We start from the raw sequence: 8,400 nt of genomic DNA, 5'->3' as shown, positions 1-8,400 counted from the left end.
TTTGAAATCACGCACACAACAGGAAACTTTTGATGAAACTAAAACAAACCGATGTCACATCATATTATTCTTGTAAAACGTTGTCATTGTGAGTTCCAATATGTCATTAAATATATAGCAACAACATCTAGGTGTATCTGTCATTTATGAGGCAACTTTCAGCCATGGTGAGGCTTCCTTTTTTGAAGATCCATGCTTGACTATTACCCTAATTGCCTAAAAGGTCATGATTAGTGTAGAATCTGTAGAAACTACCTGATGGATTTCTGGTTAAATCATTTCTTAACTTCTTTTTTGTGTTAAAGAAGCGAAAACGTGAAAATAAAATTCACAGAATTGTAGACTTTTCTTTTTTTACTTTTACATTTAAAATCTTTTCCATGTACATGAGTAATTTGGCATTAAAAAATTGTATATCTTTTTTCCAGTGAAAATTGTAAGATTTGTTAGGGAAACTACATTATGGCGTACATATTTATTATAAAGGAAATATATTAAACATTAATGTTTATTACGATCGCCGGTTAGAAACTGCTACATCAAAACATTAAAACAATTATTTAAAAGAAAAATTGAGGAAATATAATGATATAATAGTTATTTTAAATCAGAAGTGTTCATTATTAAAAGTCGTTTTGAGTATAAAAAGCAAATTATTGCAAAGCGATATATTTGTCTGTGTGTTCACAATCTTATTAATATATACAAAAGGTCCGTTACTCTTCTATTTCTATATACAGTATGATTCTTCTATTTGTTTCTATATATAGTACGATTCTTCTATTTATTTCTATAAATAGTATGATTCTTCTATTTATTTCTATATATAGTATGATTCTTCTATTTATTTCTATATATAGTATGATTCTTCTCTTTATTTTTATATATAGTATGATTCTTCTCTTTATTTCTACATATAGTATGATTGTTCTATTTATTTCTATATATAGTATGATTCTTCTATTTATTTCTATATATAGTACTATTATTCTATTTATTTCTATATATAGTATTATTCTTCTATTTATTTCTATATATAGTATGATTCTTCTATTTATTTCTAGATATAATATGATTCTTCTATTTATTTCTATATATAGTATGATTCTTCTATTTATTTCTATATATATTATGATTCTTCTATTTATTTCTATATATAGTATGATTCTTCTCTTTATTTCTAGATATAGTATGATTCTTCTATTTATTTCTATATATAGTATGATTCTTCTCTTTATTTCTAGATATAGTATGATTCTTCTATTTATTTCTATATATAGTATGATTATTCTATTAATTTCTATATATAGTATGATTCTTCTATTTATTTCTATATATAGTATTATTCTTCTATTTATTTCTATACATATAGTATGATTCTTCTATTTGTTTCTATATATAATATGATTCTTCTATTTATTTCTATATATAGTATTATTCTTCTATTTGTTTATATATATAGTATGATTCTTCTATTTATTTCTATATATAGTATGATTCTTCTATTTATTTCTATATATAGTATGATTCTTCTATTTATTTCTATATATAGTATGATTCTTCTATTTATATATATAGTATTATTCTTCTATTTATTTATATATATAGTATTATTTTTCTATTTATTTCTATATATAGTATTATTCTTCTATTTGTTTCTATATATAGTATGATTCTTCTTTTTATTTATATATATAGTATGATTCTTCTATTTATTTCTATATATAGTATGATTCTTCTATTTATTTATATATATAGCATTATTCTTCTATTTATTTATATATATAGTATTATTCTTCTATTTATTTATATATATAGTATTATTCTTCTATTTATTTCTATATAAAATATGATTCTTCTATTTATTTCTATATATAATATGATTCTTCTATTTATTTCTATATATAGTATGATTCTTCTATTTATTTATATATATAGTATGATTCTTCTATTTATTTATATATATAGTATTATTCTTCTATTTATTTATATATATAGTATGATTGTTCTATTTATTTCTATATATAGTGTGATTCTTCTATTTATTTCTATATATAGTATGATTCTTCTATTTATTTCTATATATAGTATTATTCTTCTACTTATTTATATAGTGTGATTCTTCTATTTATTTCTATATATAATATGATTCTTCTATTTATTTCTATATATAGTATGATTCTTCTATTTATTTCTATATATAGTATGATTCTTCTATTCATTTCTATATATAGTATGATTCTTCTATTTATTTATATATATAGTATTATTCTTCTATTTATTTCTATATATAGTGTGATTCTTCTATTTATTTCTATATATAGTATGATTCTTCTATTTATTTCTATATATAGTATGATTCTTCTATTTATTTCTATATATAGTATTATTGTTCTATTTATTTCTATATATATAGTATGATTCTTCTTTTTATTTCTATATAGTATGATTCTTCTATTTATTTCTATATAGTATGATTCTTCTATTTATTTCTATATATAGTATGATTCTTCTTTTTATTTCTATATATAGTATGATTCTTCTATTTATTTTTATATGTAGTATGATTCTTCTATTTATTTCTATATATAGTATGATTCTTCTATTTATTTTTATATATAGTATTATTTTCTATTTATTTCTATATATAGTATGATTCTTCTATTTATTTCTATATATAATATGATTCTTCTATTTATTTCTATATATATACTGTGATTCTTCTATTTATTTCTATATATAGTATGATTCTTCTATTTAATTTCTATATATAGTATGATTCTTCTATTTATTCCTATATATAGTATGATTCTTCTATTTATTTCTATATATACTATGATTCTTCTATTTATTTCTATATATAGTATGATTCTTCTATTTATTTCTATATATAGTATGATTCTTCTTTTTATTTCTATATATAGTATGAATCTTCTATTTATTTTTATATATATAGTATGATTCTTCTATTTATTTCTATATATAGTATGATTTATCTATTTATTTCTATATATATATATAGTATGATTCTTCTATTTATTTCCATATATAGTATGATTCTTCTATTTATTTCTATATATTGTATGATTCTTCTATTTATTTTAATATATAGTATGATTCTTCTATTTATTTCTATATATAGTATGATTCTTCTATTTATTTATATATATAGCATTATTCTTCTATTTATTTATATATATAGTATTATTCTTCTATTTATTTATATATATAGTATTATTCTTCTATTTATTTCTATATATAATATGATTCTTCTATTTATTTCTATATATAGTATTATTCTTCTATGTATTTCTATATATAGTATGATTCTTCTATTTATTTCTATATATAGTACTATTATTCTATTTATTTCTATATATAGTATTATTCTTCTATTTATTTCTATATATAGTATGATTCTTCTATTTATTTCTAGATATAATATGATTCTTCTATTTATTTTTATATATAGTATGATTCTTCTATTTAATTCTATATATATTATGATTCTTCTATTTATTTCTATATATAGTATGATTCTTCTCTTTATTTCATGATATAGTATGATTCTTCTATTTATTTCTATATATAGTATGATCCTTCTCTTTATTTCTAGATATAGTATGATTCTCCTATTTATTTCTATATATAGTATGATTATTCTATTAATTTCTATATATAGTATGATTCTTCTATTTATTTCTATATATAGTATTATTCTTCTATTTATTTCTATATATAGTATTATTCTTCTATTTGTTTCTATATATAATATGATTCTTCTATTTATTTCTATATATAGTATTATTCTTCTATTTGTTTATATATATTATATGATTCTTCTATTTATTTCTATATATAGTATGATTCTTCTATTTATTTCTATATATAGTATGATTCGTCTATTTATATATATAGTATTATTCTTCTATTTATTTATATATATAGTATTATTCTTCTATTTATTTCTATATATAGTATTATTCTTCTATTTGTTTCTATATATAGTATGATTCTTCTTTTTATTTATATATATAGTATGATTCTTCTATTTATTTCTATATATAGTATGATTCTGCTATTTATTTATATATATAGCATTATTCTTCTATTTATTTATATATATAGTATTATTCTTCTATTTATTTATATATATAGTATTATTCTTCTATTTATTTATATATATAGTATTATTCTTCTATTTATTTCTATATATAGTGTGATTCTTCTATTTATTTCTATATATAGTATGATTCTTCTATTTATTTCTATATATAGTATTATTCTTCTACTTATTTATATATATAGTGTGATTCTTCTATTTATTTCTATATATAATATGATTCTTCTATTTATTTCTATATATAGTATGATTCTTCTATTTATTTCTATATATAGTATGATTCTTCTATTTATTTATATATATAGTATGATTCTTCTATTTATTTATATATATAGTATTATTCTTCTATTTATTTCTATATATAGTGTGATTCTTCTATTTATTTCTATATATAGTATGATTCTTCTATTTATTTCTATATATAGTATGATTCTTCGATTTTTTTCTATATATAGTATGATTCTTCTATTTATTTATATATATAGTGTGATTCTTCTATTTATTTCTATATATAGTATGATTCTTCTTTTTATTTCTATATATATAGTATTATTCTTCTATTTATTTCTATATATATAGTATGATTCTTCTTTTTATTTCTATATAGTATGATTCTTCTATTTATTTCTATATAGTATGATTCTTCTATTTATTTCTATATATAGTATGATTCTTCTTTTTATTTCTATATATAGTTATTCTTCTATTTATTTTTATATATAGTATGATTCTTCTATTTATTTTTATATATAGTATGAGTCTTCTATTTATTTCTATATATAGTATGATTCTTCTATTTATTTATATATATAGTATGATTCTTCTATTTTTTTCTATATATAGTATGATTCTTCTATTTATTTCTATATATAGTATGATTCTTCTATTTATTTCTATATATAGTATGATTCTTCTATTTATTTCTATATATAGTATGATTCTTCTATTTATTTCTATATATAGTATGATTCTTCTATTTATTTTTATATATATAGTATGATTCTTCTATTTATTTCTATATATAGTATGATTCATCTATGTATTTCTATATATATATAGTATAATTCTTCTATTTATTTCTATATATAGTATGATTCTTCTATTTATTTCTATATATTGTATGATTCTTCTATTTATTTTATATATAGTGTGATGCGTCTATTTATTTCTATATATAGTATGATTCTTCTATTTATTTCTATATATAGTATGATTCTTCTATTTATTTCTATACATATAGTATTATTCTTCTATTTATTTCTATATATAGTATTATTCTTCTATTTATTTTTATATATAGTATTATTCTTCTATTTATTTCTATATATAGTATTATTCTTCTATTCGTTTCTATATATAGTATGATTCTTCTTTTTATTTATATATATAGTATGATTCTTCTATTTATTTCTATATATAGTATGATTCTTCTATTTATTTATATATAGCATTATTCTTCTATTTATTTCTATATATAGTATTATTCTTCTATTTATTTATACATATAGTATTATTCTTCTATTTATTTCTATATATAGTATTATTCTTCTATTCGTTTCTATATATAGTATGATTCTTCTTTTTATTTATATATATAGTATGATTCTTCTATTTATTTCTATATATAGTATGATTCTTCTATTTATTTATATATATAGCATTATTCTTCTATTTATTTATATATATAGTATTATTCTTCTATTTATTTATACATATAGTATTATTCTTCTATTTATTTCTATATATAATATGATTCTTCTATTTATTTCTATATATAGTATGATTCTTCTATTTATTTCTATATATAGTATTATTCTTTTATTTATTTCTATATATAGTATGATTCTTCTATTTATTTATATATATGGTATTATTCTTCTATTTATTTCTATATATAGTGTGATTCTTCTATTTATTTCTATATATAGTATTATTCTTCTATTTATTTCTATATTTTGTATGATTCTTCTATTTATTTCTATATATAGTATGATTCTTCTATTTATTTCTATATATAGTATTATTCTTTTATTTATTTCTATATATAGTATGATTCTTCTATTTATTTATATATATAGTATTATTCTTCTATTTATTTCTATATATAGTGTGATTCTTCTATTTATTTCTATATATAGTATGATTCTTCTATTTATTTCTATATATATTATTATTCTTCTACTTATGTATATATATAGTGTGATTCTTCTATTTATTTCTATATATCATATTATTCTTCTATTTATTTCTATATATAGTATGATTCTTCTATTTATTTCTATATATAGTATGATTCTTCTATTTATTTATATATATAGTATGATTCTTCTATTTATTTATATATATAGTATTATTCTTCTATTTATTTCTATATATAGTGTGATTCTTCTATTTATTTCTATATATAGTATGATTCTTCTATTTATTTCTTTATATAGTATGATTCTTCTATTTATTTGTATATATAGTGTGATTCGTCTATTTATTTCTATATATAGTATGATTCTTCTTTTTATTTCTATATATAGGTTTATTCTTCTATTTATTTCTATATATAGTATGATTCTTCTTTTTATTTCTATATAGTATGATTCTTCTATTTATTTCTATATAGTATGATTCTTCTATTTATTTCTAGATATAGTATGATTCTTCTATTTATTTCTATATATAGTATTATTCTTCTATTTATTTTTATATATAGTATTATTCTTCTATTTATTTCTAGATATAGTATGATTCTTCTATTTATTTCTATATATAGTATTATTCTTCTATTTATTTCTATATATAGTATGAGTCTTCTATTTATTTCTATATAGTATGATTCTTCTATTTATTTTTATATATAGTATGAGTCTTCTATTTATTTCTATATATAGTATGATTCTTCTATTTATTTCAATATATAGTATGATTCTTCTATTTATTTCTATATATAGTATGATTCTTCTATTTATTTCTATATATAGTATGATTCTTCTATTTATTTATATATATAGCATTATTCTTCTATTTATTTATATATATAGTATTATTCTTCTATTTATTTATATATATAGTATTATTCTTCTATTTATTTCTATATAAAATATGATTCTTCTATTTATTTCTATATATAATATGATTCTTCTATTTATTTCTATATATAGTATGATTCTTCTATTTATTTATATATATAGTATGATTCTTCTATTTATTTATATATATAGTATTATTCTTCTATTTATTTATATATATAGTATGATTGTTCTATTTATTTCTATATATAGTGTGATTCTTCTATTTATTTCTATATATAGTATGATTCTTCTATTTATTTCTATATATAGTATTATTCTTCTACTTATTTATATATATAGTGTGATTCTTCTATTTATTTCTATATATAATATGATTCTTCTATTTATTTCTATATATAGTATGATTCTTCTATTTATTTCTATATATAGTATGATTCTTCTATTCATTTATATATATAGTATGATTCTTCTATTTATTTATATATATAGTATTATTCTTCTATTTATTTCTATATATAGTGTGATTCTTCTATTTATTTCTATATATAGTATGATTCTTCTATTTATTTCTATATATAGTATGATTCTTCTATTTATTTCTATATATAGTATTATTGTTCTATTTATTTCTATATATATAGTATGATTCTTCTTTTTATTTCTATATAGTATGATTCTTCTATTTATTTCTATATATAGTATGATTCTTCTTTTTATTTCTATATATAGTATGATTCTTCTATTTATTTTTATATGTAGTATGATTCTTCTATTTATTTCTATATATAGTATGATTCTTCTATTTATTTTTATATATAGTATTATTTTCTATTTATTTCTATATATAGTATGATTCTTCTATTTATTTCTATATATAATATGATTCTTCTATTTATTTCTATATATAATATGATTCTTCTATTTATTTCTATATATATACTGTGATTCTTCTATTTATTTCTATATATAGTATGATTCTTGTATTTAATTTCTATATATAGTATGATTCTTCTATTTAATCCTATATATAGTATGATTCTTCTATTTATTTCTATATATACTATGATTCTTCTATTTATTTCTATATATAGTATGATTCTTCTATTTATTTCTATATATAGTATGATTCTTCTTTTTATTTCAATATATAGTATGATTCTTCTATTTATTTTTATATATATAGTATGATTCTTCTATTTATTTCTATATATAGTATGATTAATCTATTTATTTCTATATATATATAGTATGATT

The sequence above is a fragment of the Euprymna scolopes genome, chromosome 46 (genome assembly GCF_053919585.1).
Source record: "Euprymna scolopes isolate OS-2025 chromosome 46, ASM5391958v1, whole genome shotgun sequence".
In the NCBI taxonomy this organism is placed as follows: domain Eukaryota; kingdom Metazoa; phylum Mollusca; class Cephalopoda; order Sepiida; family Sepiolidae; genus Euprymna; species Euprymna scolopes.
This window is presented reverse-complemented; position numbering follows the sequence as displayed.